We start from the raw sequence: 19,490 nt of genomic DNA, 5'->3' as shown, positions 1-19,490 counted from the left end.
CAATAGTCAACCAATTAATCTAGTCAGACGACCAAAAATAAGTGTTTTAATAGTAAATAAAATGAAAACAGAAAATTTAACAAAAGCAAACTAAAATTGGTTAAGAAAATAAGATGATAAAAATAGTTGTTTCTTTTTTATTTTCTTTCTTTTTTCTTTCTTGTCCAAGTTACTTGTTTTTGTTTTTTCTTTCTTTTTTTCCTTTCTGTACAGAAGTCCCTAAAACAGAAACAAGGACTCAATTATTTAATCATCAAGAAAATACATTAACAATCTGGTGAACCAAATGAAACAATCCCGCTGAACCAAAAAATGTTCATATGGTGAATAGTACATGACAACTATTTAATCATCAATAAAAATGTTTCTTAATGTAGAAACATTCAAATGAACAAACTAACAATTGCAAGTAAGACAAATAAATTAATTATAACCTAAAACAAAAGTTTATTGGGTTAGTAGAGTATTTTAAAAGCATTTGAAAGCAAATTTTTGGGAGAATTTTAGTAGAGTATTTACCAATGGTTCTCCAATGGGCCACCCACGGTGTAGGGGGAGCATCAAGTGCAAATAGGCGGAAAAACTTAGTTTCGTGGAAGTATATCAACATTAATACAAAAACACAGTTATCAACAGACTGTTTATTCCCATTTCTCTTGTTTTCAACTCCTTTCATCAAGAAGTTGAGCACATGCTTTGGCCAATCCCATTCTCGAATGTTATCCATATGAAAGATCGGTGGCTTATGGATTGGAGAGGCCATACTTACTGTTGTGGGGAGCAAGAAGCACTTTTGTATAAAGACAACAAAAGTCCTCTTGAATTTTTCTGGATCTCCTCCCCTTCTACACTCATATCCAGCACATTCCTTGTCAAAGTCACCAAGGAAATATTTTTGACGCTGTCAAATATTTTTTTGTCTGCTGGATTCAGGTTGTTGTAATCAACCTTTTCAGGAAAACGATTCCTTACAATATTTTAATAGCAAAAATCAGTCAAAAACGGTCAGTTTAATTTTTTGGACACCAATGAACTGAAAATAAGCAGTAAGTGAAAAATGTATTACCTCTGTTGGTTATGCGAGGGCAGCTGCTACTTTTCGAGGAGTTATGTATATTTTTCCCTGGAGAGTTTTCAGGCATCCTTTCTCTTCATCAAAGCGATCAAGCAATTCTTTCAAGAGGGTATTAGAGACATTCATTTTTAAGACAATTGCCAAGGCACCAAATCACATTTCTTCCACAATATCTTTCTTTTCTTGACTCATTTCCCTGTACACTGTTGCTATGGCCTTTGTTTGGCATTTGCAATAATGAGTTTTCTGCAAGTTTTGAAACAGAATGTGACGATATATTTATAATATAAAATAGATATTATTCAAAAGCGGATAAATATATTTAATCTGCTTATGTTATAATGTGTCTTCTCCTTCATTGTTGTCATTTTCTTGTTGTGTTTTGCTGTAATGAAAAATTTTGGTCAATACTTCATTGAATACATCAACAAGCACAAGCAAGTATATCTTAATCAAGTCAATTAAAATGCTACAAGCCACTGAACCGAAACTCATTCATGCACAGAAACAAAATCACAAAGGCCACCGAACTAAAATTCATTCATGCACAGAACCAAAATCACAAAGGCCACCGAACTGAAAAATGTTCATGTGGTTAATAAATGATGATCAAATTTCAATCAACAAGAATAGTATTCCTCCATGCAAAAGAAGTACTGAAGATAGTAACAATCAATTTCAAAACTCTAGTTAAACTATCCACAGAAATAAGAACAAGCACGTATATCTTAATCAAATCAACATCTTCCAAAAGAAAAATTTTTAAAATTTTATGAATTAGGTGTTCTTTCAAAATAAAATTTGCAAATTGGCTTCTTTAAACACTCTTATTGAAACTTGATATCTTTCTTTAAGTATCAAGGTTAACTACTATTTGTGCTGAAATCTCTCCAATATAATGAGATAATTTTACAGTAGTATGGCTTATCAAAGTGAAAGAGTTGTCTCTAAACAAAACTCATTTACATCAAGTGTAACTCATGCTTAAAAAATTTGTAGAAAGGGAGATATTATCTTGTTCTGTTTTGTAATAAAAATTTTGGCCAATACTTCATTCAATACATCAACAAGCACAAGCATGTATATCTTAATCAAGTCAATTAAAATGCCACAAGCCACCGAACCAAAACTCATTCATGCACAGAACCAAAATCACAAAGGCCACCGAACTGAAACTCATTCATGCACAGAACTAAAATTACAAAGGCCACCGAACCGAAAAACGTTCACGTGGTTAATAAATAATGATCAACTTTCAATCAACAAGAATAGTATTCCTCCATGCAAAAGTACTCAAGATAGTAACAACCAATTTCAAAACTCTAGTTAAACTATCAACACCAGTAAGAACAAGCACGTATATCTTAATACCCTAGTTACACTATCCACTGAATTGAACGAAAATAACAACAAATTTCATTCCAAGCCCTAGTTATACTATAAAAATCATTCACAATAGTTCCATCTACTAAACGAAGCAAATCAATTCAGTAAAACTAAAATAAAACTAGGAGAAACACGACATTACAAGATTTTAAATGAACAGTAGTTTTCTCATACCTTTTGTAGTCTTTGTTGCTATTTTCGTTTGTTTCTGGTTGTTGCTTGCGAAATCTTCTTCCGATTCCTTTCCAGTAGTGGTTTTCGCAGAGAATGTGATTGAAGTTTGAGTGATGTTGAGAGAGATTCGAAGAGAATGAGTGTTTTCGTGTCTTGGTTTCGTGTTGAAGATGTAACGTTTTTCATAATGAAGCGCAAATGGAAAAGGAGGGATTTTTTTCATCTGGCGCGTGTTGTCACTCGCCATTTAATGGGCCTGATTTTATTTGGGCTTGGGCCAACTTGATTATATGGTTATATGGATGTGTAGCAGCCCTTTAAATTTAAATACTTTCTTTATCTTAACCAACAAGATAAGATAAGATAATGACCTCAGACTATATAAAGAGAGTCAAAAGCTCTCTCAAGTACATTACACATTTTTAACCCTCACTTACCCCTTTCAAATCTATTTTGCCTTGAACGTTGGAGCATCTTTATAAGTACCACTTTCGTCGATCTGGAAGTCCGATTTCGTCACCATTAAAGACTGACAAGTTTCAATCTCATTCACAACTCTTGCCAACAAAATCTTGTACAAAATGTTGTCATTTGAAAAAATGTAAAAGTTTTTTTTAACGTCGTTTGTAAATTAAATTATATATAAAAAAGATAAAAAATAATTGACGAAGATATTTTGAAAAGAAGAACAAGCAAAAGTGACAAAAGAAAAAAGAAACGATAAAAATAAATAGGTATCAATTAAATAATTTAATATGATCAATTGTTGATGATTATATTTATGTCCGTAACAACCATAATACCATATATATATAAAGACTTCTCTGTCACCTGTTAAAAAATATCATACTCAAAAACAATTTGACTTTTCAGTTTTGAGAACAGTATAGTTGAAAAAGAAAAATTGGAATTGGTTTCGCACATTTGTTGCGGGATGTTAGATTGATAATTTAACAAAAATGAAGGAAAGAGATGTAAGAACAACTAACTGGTTTTATAAATTAATAAATTATAAATTAGTTGTTTTTTAATTAATTTAAAATAGTTGAAGAATTAACTCACTCATTTATTTAAATAAGTGTCAAAAATTTAAATTTATCTTATACATACAATAATTTATTCGTTATGATAAATTAATTTTTGTTCTATTGGGATAAAAAATACTGAGCAACAAAAAAAATATATTTTTTAAATAAAAATTATGAAAATGGAGAACAAGCAAAATAATAATTCTATTTCCATATTGTTTTTATAAAATTTTACAAAAAGAAATACTGAAAATGAAAAGTAAACAAATCCTAATATTACCAATGCAATAACTAATAATAAAAGACACCATGACAACTTCATTGGGGATATTCATCACTCCTTTGAAGAAATGGAAACCAGAGCTGGCCAAACTATTGTAGATCCAAGTAAAACTAATAAAAATTATTTGACAATTGAACTCACCTTGAAACCTACTTTATCATCTACCATGCATTTGATCCCGTTTAAACTTCATATAGAAAAAACCGTTCGTAATCCGCAAAATATATGATATAATAAACTCAAAATAATTATATTAGATTGCATATGTTTCTTTTATCAGTGAATTGTAAAAATCTCGTATAATCCAATTTTTAAAGTTTCAAGTTTTAATACCCTATTTAATTAAGTGATTCAAACGTTTAATATAACATTATTTTATAAGAAAAGACAGAGGTGAAGACAAAGACATTTAAAATGTATTTATTTAAAGACGTTTCATTTCGTTTATTGAATAAATTGTTATGTATTAGATTTTTTATATAAATTTATAGTATAAATTAAAAATATTATTTTTATTAAAAAGTATTGTTATATTTTTAAAATTATTACTTTGACTCTGATATCAATTTTTAAATTTATTTACTATTTAATTTTTTAATAAAATTTTTATTTAAAGATTGTTTTATCATTTTATTATTTTTTATAAATTTTATAATATTATCTTTTTTGCTTTTATTTTATTATTATTTTAATAATTTTTTTTATTTTATAAATTTAATAACTTTTTACAAGTTAAATTTTTATTTATAATTTTTATAATTTTTTTAATAATATTTTTTGTCTGATTTTTAAAAATCTATATTTTAATCTATCAATTTTATTGCTAATTATTTTAATTTTTGTCTAACAATTCTCATGAATTCCTTGAATAAAGCTTATTGTAAAATTGACATTTTTAAAAAAAATAATTTTGTATTATTTAAGAAATTTATTATCGTTAGAATAATTAATTTTTGGTCTATTAGTTTAAATAATGTAATTATTTTTTTCTTAGATTTTTAATTTATTTATTGATTCAATTTTATTCATGCTTCATTTACACTTTTATTATTAGCCCACGCTTTTAGAGCATGTTTTTTAATTATGACCAAATCAACAACTTTAAAAAAAAAGTTATTTTTGTCATTTTTATAATTTTATATGAGTGATGGCCATAAAAAAAATTATATATAGTAAAAAAAATTAAAGAAGTTACTATTTATATCATGGGCTAAAATAAAATCATAATCTAAAGTTGTTAATTCAATTTCTTCAAAATTAAAAAGACCTAACCATGTGAGTTCTGGTAGAAGTACAGATCTACCCAACTTACTTAGGTTACGGGACTCCATGACCCGGATTGATTTGATTTGTATGACAAGTAAGATCTTGTGTGAGCTGTTACAACATGAAATAACTTTTTAAAGATTAGGACAAAAACTACTACACTATTGTAAGTAGAGAGACACAAGAATAATATCTAAGTCATCAACTCTCTATAAATATTCCATCAAACATACATATTTTCAGGTAAGGACATCGGACAAATACATCTTTTCCTTAAACAAGTCGGACTATTCATCTAAAAGAATTTGGACTTCACATCTAGGCTTATATCACATTATTTTTAGGTATTATCTTGAAATAAATAACCATAAGTAAAATTTTATTTTCTATCTTATTTAAAAATAATAATGTTAATAGTTTAAAATAATATTCATTATTTAAATATAAACATTTTTAATAAGATAGAAACATTTAGTAAGATTCGAATTTTTTATATAAAATTGTTTAATAGTAAAAAACAGATTTTTCTTTATTTTCAAAAAATTCTAAGAATAAATTTGGAAATGGATTTGTTATGGATCCGGTCCACGGACTCCACACCGAATCCGGTTATCTGGGGCCAAACTACACCACTCTTCTAGAAGACCCAGAATTGATCCACTAGAGCTCCCAGCCAACAATCAAATTCGAATATCTTTCTTATCTTGGCCAAACAAAATAAGATAGGATAAACCACCTCCACTTATATAAAGGGGAGCCCCAGGCCCCTCAGGTATGTCATTCATTTTACACACTTTATACCTCTCAGATCCATTCTGACTTGAGCGTCGGAGTGTCTTTGTAGGTACCATCTCCCATCGCTCCAGTCAAGTAATCTGGCATCCGCCTCGACCCGAAGATCCCCGATCCATCTTACAACCCATACCGGAGGCATCCAGTACATTGGCGCCGTCTGTGGGAACCTACAACGTCGCAACAGAATGGCGGACATCTTTGAGGAGCAATCCTCGAGTCACCACAATGACTCCTGAACGAGGAACCCAACTCCCAAACATCGAGAAGTCACACCCCCACACCCATGGAAGGATAGCAAGCGCTATTCGCCAGACTACCCCTCCACAAAACAAAGAAAACGGCCCCGAAACACGAGCTCCTGACAACTTGGGAGAAAAGACAGCTCCGATAATCTAAGACCTATGTCTCCGAGTACAAGAACTCGAGGGCCGAGGGGCAACCAAGGAAAAGCGCCACCCCAAAACGGAAGCCACGCGACCTCCAGATCAAAATCTCGCCATGAAACCAGGCGTGGCAGGTCGCCTGAGTGGCGACATGGAAAGTGGTACGATCGTAGCGTCTCCCGTGACCAGGGACACCAACACAGCGCGAATGACGGAAAGCACGACAGGTCGCCCAAACGACAACAAGGCAAGAGGTACGATCGCAACGTCTCCCACGACCCGGGTCATCAGCGCGACACAGACGATGACCGATGACACCGAGAGGCCAAATGCACAAGAAGCGACCATACGATCATGGGAGCTATTTATTGAAAGAATCCTGAGAGCAAAACTCCCTAAGGGCTTCGACAAGCCCACGGATATGAAGTACGATGGAACCAAAGACCCCCAAGAACACCTAACGGCTTTTGAAGCCAGAATGAACCTGGAAGGAGCCGCTGATGCGGTCCGATGCAGAGCCTTCCCAGTAACACTAGCTGGACCTGCGATAAAATGGTTCAACGCCCTCCCAAACGGGTCCATAACTGCCTTCCATGATATCTCGAGGAAATTTATGGCCCAGTTCACCACTAGAATCACCAAAGGCAAACACCCTATCAGCTTATTAGGGGTTACCCAAACACAGAATGAATCCACGAGGAAATACCTTGACAGATTCAACGACAAATGCCTAATAGTTGACGGACTCACGAATTCAGTCGCGAGCCTCTGCCTAACCAACAGGCTCATGAATGAAGACTTCCGGAAACACCTCACCACAAAACCAGTGTGGACCATGCACGAGATTCAGAGCGTCGCAAAGGAATACATAAACAACGAAGATGTAAGCCAAGTCGTAGCTGCCAATAAACGGTAGCACGGTGGCACGGCGCCTCGACACAACGCCCCACCAAGAGAAAACCAAAAGGAGCATTCGAAGCCGGCAAACAAAAAATGACCCCCCAAAATTGTGAAATTCTCAAATTACACCCTCTGCCGTCCCCGATTACCGATATTTACCACCAAATAGCTGACAGGGGTATCCTCCCGAAAGCCCGATAACTCAAGGAGCGAACAGGTGGTAACAAGATCCTAGACTGCGATTACCACTGAGGATACGGGCACAGGACGCAAGACTGCTTCAACTTAAAAGACTCCCTCGAGCAAGCCATACGAGACGGCAAGCTCCCTGAGTTTACCAAGATCATCAGAGAACCAAAACGCACAGACAGAGACAGATCACCGGCACAGGAAAGGCGCAACCCAAGAGCAGAAAGACAAGCCCCCCAGGAAAGTCCCGAAAGCAACCCAACGATAATAGTCAACGTCATCACGGGTAAAGACACACGAGAAAAGTCCAAGTTAGCACTGAAAAAGGACCTCAAAATCCTATCAATAAGCAACCAGGCCCCGACTCTCACCGCCACGGAAGCAATAACATTCTACCCCTAGGACTACCAACACGGCACCTCGTCGGAAGATGCCCCATTCGTCATTTCGGCAAAAAGTGGAACACGGTTGGTCAGAAGGTGCTAGTCAACACCAGGGCAGACTCCAACATCCTCTTCTGAGGAGCCTTCGATAAGCTCAGACTTCGGAACGGAAACTTACAAACACACCGTAACGGAGTAACCGGGCTTGGGGACAACTTCCTCAAACCAGACGGCTCTATCCTCCTCCCACTCACCATCGTGACCGGGCACTGGAGAAAGACGATCTTATCCGAGTTCGTAGTCCTCCAAGACTCCACGGCTTACAATGTCATCGTCGGGAGAAAAAGAATCAATGAGCTCTCCGCTGTCATCTTCACCAAGTTTTTACTCATGAAGTTCATAGTAGAAGACGGTTCCATCGGGACAATCCACGGAGACCGAGCAATCGTAGTAGAATGTGACAACACTAGCCTAGCCCTCCGTAAAAGATCCCGCAATGCGGCTAGCATCTTTTTAGCTGACCTAGACACCCGGCAGGATGGTCAGCCTAGACCAGAACCGAAGGGAGACATGGAACATCTACAAATAAGGCAGACCAAAGAAGAATATACATTCATCAATAGGAATCTACCATACAACCTCAAAGAATATCTCACACGCCTCCTAAAAGAGAGCAAAAACTTATTCGCCTTTACTCCCGTCGACATGCCAGGGATAGATCCCGACTTCATGTCCCACCGACTATCAGTGGACCCTAACGCCAAGCCCGTGATGCAAAGAAGACAAAAAATGTCCCCTGAGAGAGCAGTTGAGGTCAGAAAATAGGTTAAAGGCCTCCTCGAAGCAGGCTTTATCCAAGAACTACCCTATACGACCTGGCTGGCCAATGTTGTGTTAGTCATGAAAGCAAATGGGAAGTGACGGATGTGCGTCGATGGTGCACGAAATTGTGATCATCAATGGCACCAACAACTTGGTACGCACAATTGTAATCTCAACTCTTTGTCACAACTCTGCACAACTAACCAGCAAGTGTACTGGGTTGTCCAAGTAATAAACCTTACGTGAGTAAGGGTCGATCCCACGGAGATTGTCGGCTTGAAGGAAGCTATGGTCATCTTGTAAATCTCAGTCAGGCGGATTCAAATGGTATGGAGAACTGAGAATTAAAATACGAATAAAATATAAAATAAGATAGAGATACTTATGTAATTCATTGGTGAGAATTTCAGATAAGCGTATGAAGATGCTTTGTTCCTCCTGAACTTCTGCTTTCCTATTGTCTTCATCCAATCATTCATACTCCTTTCCATGGCAAGCTGTATGTTGGGTTTCACCGTTGTCAATGGCTACCTCCCGTCCTCTCAGTAAAAATGGTCCAAATGCGCTGTCACTGCACGGCTAATCATCTGTCGATTCTCGATCATGTTGGAATAGGATCCATTGATCCTTTTGCGTTTGTCACTACGCCCAATACTCGCGAGTTTGAAGCTCTGATAAACCACTATTTCATGGTTTATCTTGTGCTTAAATGAGTGGTTTTTATCAACTCTTTACCCACTTATTCATACTATTTGCATGGTTTTACAATTCCTTCCCAGAATTTGTGCTATGATTGAAAACATGCTTCTTTGGCCTTATATTTGCTAATATTAATCCTCTCTTATCACCATTAGATGCCTTGATATGTGTGTTAAGTGATTTCAGAGATTACAGGGCAGGAATGGCTCAGAGGATGGAAAGAAAGCATGCAAAAGTGGAAGGAATACAAGAAGTTGAAGGAACTGCAAAGCTGTCAGCCTGACCCTCTCGCACTAAAACGGTCATAACTTGACCTACAGAGGTTCAAACGACGCGGTTCCAGTTGCGTTGGAAAGCTAACGTCCGGGGCTTCGATTTGATATATAATACCATAGTTGCTCTGACACTAGGCGACGCGGTCGCGTGATCCACGCGGATGCGTCGCAATGACGAAAAACCAGCGTGGCAGATTTCTTCTCTAGCAATTTCTGGGCTGTTTTCGACCCAGTTTTCGGCCCAGAAAACACAGATTAGAGGCTATAAAGTAAGCTTTCACATTCACAATTTTAGGATTTAGATGTAGTTTTTAGAGAGAGAGGTTCTCTCATCTCTCTTAGGATTAGGATTAGGATTAGGATTTCAACTTTATTATTTCAACTTACAACTTCAATCACAGGTTCAATGTTCCTTTTATTTATTTTCCCGATTAATTTATGAATATTCATGTTAGATTTGATTTCTTTTATTAATGCAATTTGAGGTATTTTCAGATTTAAGATTGCTTGCTTTATTTATATTGATGCTTTTAATTTAATTTAGATATTTTCTTCCTTTTGACTTCGGTTAAGTAATTGGTAACGCTTGAGCTGTCAAATAAAGCAGTGGTTGAAATTGGGAGTTGCTCCAATAACTCTAGTCTTTCCATAGGAATTGACTAGGACCTGAGGATCAAGCTAATTAATCCACTTGATTTACCTTCATAGTTAGAGGTTAACAAAGTGGGATTAAAATCCAATTCTCATCACAATTGATAAGGATAGGACTTCCAGTTCTTATACCTTGCCAAGAGCTTTGTTATTTATTATTTTAACGACTTGTCATTTAAATTACTTGTTCCTTACTTCCAAAACCCCCAATTTACAAGACTCATAACCAATAATAAGAACATACTTCCCTGCAGTTCCTTGAGAAGATGACCCGAGGTTTAAATACTTCGGTTATCAATTTATTTAGGGTTTGTTACTTGTGACAACCAAAACGTTTGTACGAAGGGATTTCTGTTGGTTTAGAAACTATATCTACAATGCGACTATTCTTATAAAATTCTTTACTAGCAAAAATCCTAACGTCAAAATGGCGCCGTTGCCGAGGAATTGCAAACGTGTGCCTTATTATTGGTTATTGTAAATATTTTCTTTTTGCTTGTTTATTTGTTTTTATTTTTTTTTATTTTTGCTTTTTCATAAATTAAGAGGTTATTGGTTTTTATCTAGTTATTAAAAATTTTTCAAAAATTTGTTCTTCGTGTTCATCTTGACCTTCAAGTTGTTCTTAGTTGTTTTCTTCGTTTTGATCTAAAAATTTTAAGTTTGGTGTCATTTTATTGTTTTTCTCTTTCCTCATTTAATTCAAAAATATCTTTTCTCTTTATTTTTATTGAATTTTCGAAATTTCCATAAAAAAAATTTTCAGATTTTGATTTTAAAATTTTTATCTTATCTTATCTTAGTTTTAAATTTGAAAATTCAAATCTTTTTCAAAAATCATATCTTTTTCAAAATCTTATCTTATCTCATTTCAAAATCAAATTTCAAATTTCAATATTTAAATTCCAAAATTCAAAATCCAAATTTAAATTTTTTAAAATCAAACCTTTTCAAAACTTAAATCTTTTTCAAATTTTTATCTTATATTGTTGACTTTTTCAAATTTCAAATTTCAAATTTCAAAAATTTAATTTTCAAATTCAAAATTTAAATAACCTTTTAATTTAAAATTTATTTTTATTTTTTGTTTTTAATTTTTATTTACTATTATGAGTTCTCACCCCTCTCGCTTTGAGTTTGGTTCCAATGTTGTTGCAAGGAATGGAAATTATAACAGGAACATGCATCAAGGTCAAAACAATCAGAGATGGAAGGAGCCACAAGGATCTGATCAATCCTTTCGGCAACAACACCTTCCACAGTACCACAGACAAAGACCATTCCACGATGCATACCAAGATGATAGATATGATGGACCCCCATCATATGCCTATGAACCTCCTCAACACAACTTTGAACCACCACACTCACAAGCCAACTACAACCATTCACCTCCATATGACCCTAATCTGTATCCACCATACCAACCACCTTATGAGCCAAATGAACCATACACAGAACCACCACCTTTCCAACACAACTACTCTCATAAACCACCACCTCAATATTCACCATCTCCATATCATTATCAAGATGAACCACCTTCCTATTATGAACCCTCTCTCCCAACCAATGAATCCTCATATCCACCCTAACCTCCAATGGATGACAGACTTCGTGTTATTCTTCAAAGGCAAGAAAGGATGAATAAGAGTGTGCAAAATTTCACAGCCACCTTAGGCGAGTTAGTAAATATAATAGCTTCCCAATATCTGAGCACTCAAAGAACTCCCATGGCTACATGTGGAGAATCAAAAGAAGAGCAAAGCATGAAGGAGACACTAGAAACTTTGGTAGACAATGAGGAACATGGCTTTGTATTGGAACAAGTGGAGGAAGCCATAATAGTTGCAGAGGAAGAAGTGGTTGAAGACTTAGGAGATGCTGAACCTCCATGGGAAAGTCAAGACATAGAACCTCCTTTCAAGACGGTTGCATTTGATGTTGAGGAGGGTGTACAACCTCCAAAGCATATCATAGTTGAAGACTTGGAAGAGGTTGGTCAGGAGATGGAGATTAAAGAAGAAGAGGCACAACCTCCCATGCCCTTGGTAAGTAATGAAGAAGATATTGAATTGGAAGAAAGCTACCAAGAGAAAGAGGTTGAAATTAAAGAAGTTTGCAAAGAGGTGGAAGTTGTCAAAAAACACAAGGGAGTGGAGCTTGGAATCACCGTGCCAAAGTTATTGGAGACCCCTCCCCCTAAGTTGCCATCATCCTTCACAACATTCAAGTGGGTAAAATTCATATCCCTTAGCTTTCTAATCCCGCTTGAATATGGGCTACTGGAGACGGATGGTCAACTTAGAGCTCTTTGTGGCATTAAGAGAGAAAAATGGTCAGTGGTAAGAATTGTCCTGCAAGGTTCATTATGGTTGGAAGCTTTAAGTTTAAACGCAAAGGTTGGTGTAAAGCTCAACTGAATGGGTCTAGGAAGTTGTTTGGCCGCTTTAGTGAGAATTCAGATTGCTTGCTACCCGGATGGAATCATGATGATCAACATAAAGACGGGTGTAAAAGCAAAGTTTGGGATCCTGGAGTCTGTTCTGACATTTAGCATACTGGAAGCCTGAGAACCTGTTTAAAACTGCTCAAGGGCTTTACGTGCCTAGTTTGGGATCCCGGAGGTTACTGGAAGTATAAACACTGGTGGAGATTCCTGGATGAGTTCAAGCACAAGCCACCATAACAAAGGACTCTCCAAATGTCCAACTTAAAGACTCTAACTAAAAGTGCTAGGTGGGAGACAACCCACCATGGTATGATCGTTCCTTTTTCATTTTTATTTAGTTTTATTTGTTTTCGAGTTTTATTTTATTTTATTATATTGAACCTGGAGTTTTACATCACATTCATATTAACACTGCATTCTGCATTTTTTTTTCAGATTAAAAAAAAACGTTACGCGACACGACCGCATCATTGACGCGTTCGCGTCGCAAGGAGATGGGAGAAAATAATAAACAAACAGAGAGTCACGCGAGAGCGTGGCTGGAGGCATGCCAATGGCACAAATCATCCCATGCGACCGCATCGCTGATGCGTCCGTGTCGAATGGGAATATTGGCCTCCCACGCGACCGCGTGCCCCACGCGCATGTAAATCGACGTAAAAAGGGTGTATGGCAGAAAGTTGAGCTGGAGTTGGGCTGGACTCGTGCTGGAAGCCCAAGCCTCACCACGCGAACGCGTGCCCCACGCGTCCGCGTCATATTGGAAATAAGGCCATTCACGCGATCGCGTCAACCACGCGGCCGCGTCACCCTGGATTTTGGCAATACCAAGTTTCGAACAGAGAGTTGTGCGAACATGAGGCTGCACTCGCGCCGATCGCCCAAATCAGGCCACGCGATCGCGTGACCCACGCGTCCGCGTCACCTGACCTTATCGCGCACGACGCGACCGCGTCACTCACGCGTCCGCGTCACATGCGGCACACAGAATATCCAGATCAGCCAAAATATCTTATCTTCTCTTCTCTAAATCCTTATTTTTCTTATCTTTTCTAATCCTAATTTCTTCTATCTTTTCTTCTTCCTTTCTTACTTTCTTTTTATTCATCTTTTTAACTTCTCATTCTTTTTTACCTTCATTCTATTTTACTTAATTTATTTGCATATTTCATTCATTACATCTTAATTTTGTGCATATTTTTCTTTTTTTTTCTAAATTAATTATTTTTCCTTTGGTGTTAAAATTTTCTTATTCAAACTGTTGCATCTTCTCTTGAATTATCCTGGTGCTTCATGACTTGTTTTATTCTGATTGAGTAATATTATTTAAATCAATGCTAATTTTTATATTACTGATATTCCTTTTGCATTGACATGAACTTACATTGTCTTTCATTACCCACTATCTTTCCCATTGTTGCAAATTTTGCACCACTGGTATGCCATGGCTTCTATTGTTTTCTCACGTACATGTTGAAGCTTCCATGTAAATGAGACCCTTATCATTAGGCATTAACTCAACCATACTTCATTTATTTTCTTATCTCTGTTATTGGGTTACCTTTCTTCCCTTTTTCTTTCAGGATGACCACCAGGAAGAAAACCGGAAGACGTTTACATGAGGAGACAGACAAGTCCATCTACAAAATCTTCGGAGAAAAGCGCCAGTTGGAATAGCCCGTCCACCTGCACATCTTAGCATGCACCGAGGACGGTGCAATCTTTAAGTGTGGGGAGGTCGATACCGACTTCCATGGGTTAGTCACTTCATATTTTAGCACCAATGTTTAATTTTCTTTGTTAAATTAGTTGTTGCATTTGCATATTTGTTTGATTTTATGCATATAGTTACTACTTGGTTAAAGTAACAAAATTCTTTTAAGACCCTATCTTTGAAAAATTTCACTAATTTAAATTGAAAAATTTTTTATGTTAAAACTTGTTTGAAGTTGTATTTGGAACATGGTTTTTGAGCTAAAGAACACACAACCTGTGAGATTTTGAGCTTATTTACATGGTTACATTATTTAACCATAAATTTTTATTCTTGTGTGTTTTCTTCACTATGATTGCAATCTTTGCTTTGTTCCATTCTATATGTCCAACATTTAGTGTATTTACATGTTTACATATGATTGAGGCCATTGTTTGATTTCAACTCACTTATCCCAAATAAGCCTACCCTTTAAATCACCCTTGTCAGCCACTTTGAGCCTTTTAATCCCCATTTATTCTGTATTTTACCACATCACTAGCCTTAAGTAGAAAAACAATTAAATATCCCAATTGAATCTTTGGTTAGCTTAAGATAGGAATTGTGCATCAACTAAGTGTGGGAAAATTGTGGGAACTTGGGTTAATAAGGGAATGTATCATGTTTCTAATTTATTTGAATATTGGGAATTTGGGAACCTACTCATGAAAAACCAAAATAGAAAAATAATGGAGAATCCATGTGCATTGATAAGTTATGTTTATTTTTTCTATTAAAAAAAAGAAAAAAAATATTCAATAAATAAGTAAATAAATAAGGGGACAAAATTACCCCAATGTTAAGTTAATGAAAAAAAAATCAATGCACATGTGATAAATTAAAAAGAAAAAGGTTGATACATGAGTATGTGATGTAAAAGTGAGAATTTTGGGTAGCTAGGCATGAATTAAAATTATATAGAGTATATGTATGTTAGGTGAAAGTTTAGGTTAATTAAAGATTCAATTTATAGCTCACTTAGCCATACATATATCCTTACCTTTACCTCAGCCCCATTACAACCCTAAAAAGACCTCATGATGTTTGCATTGATACATTAAATATTGTTGATTGGTTAGATGAAAAACAAAGTTTAGAAAGCATGACTAGAGAAGAATAGAGTGATTAACCCTAGACACTTGAGAGATTAGAGTGATATATACTACCAGTAAGGGTTCAGTGCTTGATTCAATGTTCCCTGCTTTCATGAGCTATCTTCTCACAAGTTTACTTGTATTTTATTATATAATTTGAATTAGTGAAATCTGATTTATGTTTATCTTGGAAGATTTATTTACTTTTAACCAAGTAGATAGAAACATCTTAGCATGTAGTTGCATTCATATAGATAGGTTGCATTTCATACATTCTATCATTCCTCTTCATCTTTATAGCTTCTCTTGAGCTTAGCATGAGGACATGCTAATGTTTAAGTGTGGCGAGGTTGATAAACCACTATTTCATGGTTTATCTTGTGCTTAATTGAGTGGTTTTTATCAACTCTTTACCCACTTATTCATACTATTTGCATGGTTTTACAATTTCTTTCCAGAATTTGTGCTATGATTGAAAACATGCTTTTTTGGCCTTATATTTGCTAATATTAATCCTCTCTTATTACCATTAGATGCCTTGATATGTGTGTTAAGTGATTTCAGAGATTACAGGGCAGGAATGGCTCAGAGGATGGAAAGAAAGCATGCAAAAGTGGAAGGAATACAAGAAGTTGAAGGAACTGCAAAGCTGTCAACATGACCCTCTCTCACTAAAACGGTCATAACTTGAGCTACAGAGGTCCAAACGATGCAGTTCCAGTTGCGTTGGAAAGCTAACGTCCAGGGCTTCGATTTAATATATAATATGCCATATTTGCCCGAACGCTAAGCAACGCGGTCGCGTGATCCACGCAGACGCGTCGCAGTGACGAAAAACCAGCGTGGCAGATTTCTTCTCCAGCGATTTCTGGGCTGTTTTCGACCCAGTTTTCGGTCCAGAAAACACAGATTAGAGGCTATAAAGCAGGGGAATCCATTCATTCAAAAAAAGCAAGCTTTCACATTCACAATTTTAGGATTTAAATGTAGTTTTTAGAGAGAGAGGTTATCTCCTCTCTCTTAGGATTAGGATTAGGATTAGGATTTCAACTTTATTATTTCAACTTACAACTTCAATCACAGGTTCAATGTTCCTTTTATTTATTTTCCCGATTAATTTATGAATATTCATGTTAGATTTGATTTCTTTTATTAATGCAATTTGAGGTACTTTCAGATTTAAGATTGCTTGCTTTATTTATATTGATGCTTTTAATTTAATTTAGATATTTTCTTCCTTTTGGCTTTGGTTAAGTAATTGGTAACGCTTGAGCTGTCAAATAAAGCAGTGGTTGAAATTGGGAGTTGCTCCAATAACTCTAGTCTTTCCATAGGAATTGACTAGGACCTGAGGATCAAGCTAATTAATTCACTTGATTTACCTTCATAGTTAGAGGTTAACAAAGTGGGATTAAAATCCAATTCTCATCACAATTGATAAGGATAGGACTTCCAGTTCTTATACCTTGCCAAGAGCTTTGTTATTTATTATTTTAATGACTTGTCATTTAAATTACTTGTTCCTTACTTCCAAAACCCCCAATTTACAAGACTCATAACGAATAATAAGAACATACTTCCCTGCAGTTCCTTGAGAAGACGACCCGAGGTTTAAATACTTCGGTTATCAATTTATTTAGGGGTTTGTTACTTGTGACAAACAAAACGTTTGTACGAAGGGATTTCTGTTGGTTTAGAAACTATATCTACAACGCGACTATTTTTATAAAATTCTTTACTAGCAAAAATCCTAACGTCAAGCTCGTCACAGTCATCCCTTCCTAGATCCTACTCGGAATACCACAGATAAGGTTTAGACTTTCCGGATCTCAGGAATGGCCACCAATAATTCTAGCCTATACCACGAAGGTTTTAATCTGAGATTAGAAACCCAAGAGATACACATTCAAGCTTGTTTGCATGTAGAACGGAAGTGGTTGTCAGGCACGCGTTCATAGGTGAGAATGGTGATGAGTGTCACATAATCATCACATTCATCATGTTCTTGTATGCAAATAATATCTTAGAGAAGAAATAGGCTTGAGTTGAATAGAAAAACAATAGTACTTTGCATTAATTCATGAAGAACAGCAGAGCTCCACACCTTAATCTATGGTGTGTAGAAACTCCACCGTTGAAAATACAAAAGTAATAAAGGTCCAGGCATGGCAGTGAGGCCAGCCCCCATAAAGATCTAAGATAGCATAAGACTAATCGATGATGAAAATACAATAGCAAAAGGTCCTATTTATAGAGAACTAGTAGCCTAGGGTTTACAGAAATGAGTAAATGATGCAGAAATCCACTTCCAGGCCGACTTGGTGTGTGCTTGGGCTGAGCATTGAAGCTTTCACGTGTAGAGACTTCTCTTGGAGTGAAACGCCAGCTTTTGTACCAGTTTGGGCGTTTAACTCCAGCTTTTATGCCAGTTCTGGCGTTTTGACGCTAGGAATTTTATGCTAACTTGGAACGCCGGTTTGGGCCATTATATCTCAGGCAAAGTATGGACCATTATATATTTCTGGAAAGCCCAGGATGTCTACTTTCCAACGCAATTAAGAGCGCGCCAATTGGGCTTCTGTTGCTCTAGAAAATTCACTTCGAGTGCAGGGAGGTCAGAATCCAACAGCATCTGCAGTCCTTTTTCAGCCTCTGAATCAGATTTTTGCTTAGGTACCTCAATTTCAGCCAGAAAATACCTGAAATCACAGAAAAATACACAAACTCATAGTAAAATCTAGAAATATGATTTTTATTTAAAAACTAATAAAAATATAATAAAAATTAACTAAAACATACTAAAAACTACCTAAAAACAATGCCAAAAAGTGTATGAATTATCCGCTCATCACAACACCAAACTTAAATTGTTGCTTGTCCCCAAGCAACTGAAAATCGAATAGGATAAAAAGAAGAGAATATAGAATGAATTCCAAAAACATCTATGAAGATCAGTCTTAATTAGATGAGCGGGGCTATTAGCTTTTTGCTTCTGAACAGTTTTGGCATCTCACTTTATCCTTTGGAGTTTAGAATGATTGGCATCTATAGGAACTCAGAATTTAGATAGTGTTATTGATTCTCCTAGTTCAGTATGTTGATTCTTGAACATAGTTACTTTATGAGTCTTGGTCGTGACCCTAAGCATTTTATTTTCCAGTATTACCACCGGATACATAAATGCCACAGACACATAATTGGGTGAACCTTTTCAGATTGTGACTCAGCTTTGCTAGAGTCCCCAATTAGAGGTGTCCAGAGCTCTTAAGTACACTCTTTTTGCTTTGGACCACGACTTTAACCGCTCAGTCTCAAGCTTTTCACTTGACACCTTCACGCCACAAGCACATAGTTAGGGACAGCTTGGTTTAGTCGCTTAGGCCAGGATTTTATTCCTGTGGGCCCTCCTATCCACTGATACTCAAAGCCTTGGATCCTTTTTATTTTACCCTTGCCTTTTGGTTTAAAGGGCTATTGGCTTTTTCTGCTTGCTTTTTCTTTCTCTTTTTTCTCTCTCTCTTTTTTTTTCATATATTTTTTTCTGCAAGTTTTTCACTGCTTTTTCTTGCTCCAAGAATCAATTTTATGATTTTTCATATTATTAATAGCATTTCTCCTTTTTTCATCATTTTTTCAAGAGCCAACAATTTTAACATTCATGAACAACAAATTAAAAAATATGCACTGTTCAAGCATTCATTCAAAAAAACAAAAATTATTGCCACCACATCAAAATAATTAATCTATTTTAAAATTTGAAATTCATGTACTTCTTTTTCTTTTTGCAATTAAAAACACTTTTTATTTAAGAAAGGTGATAGATTCATAGGACATTCATAGCTTTAAGGCATAGACACTTAGACACTAGTGATCATGTAATAA

Source organism: Arachis ipaensis, chromosome B4, assembly GCF_059453495.1.
Source record: "Arachis ipaensis isolate K30076 ecotype BB chromosome B4, ASM5945349v1, whole genome shotgun sequence".
Classification (NCBI taxonomy): domain Eukaryota; kingdom Viridiplantae; phylum Streptophyta; class Magnoliopsida; order Fabales; family Fabaceae; genus Arachis; species Arachis ipaensis.
The sequence above is the reverse complement of the archived record's forward strand: the minus strand, read 5'-3'. Positions refer to the sequence as shown.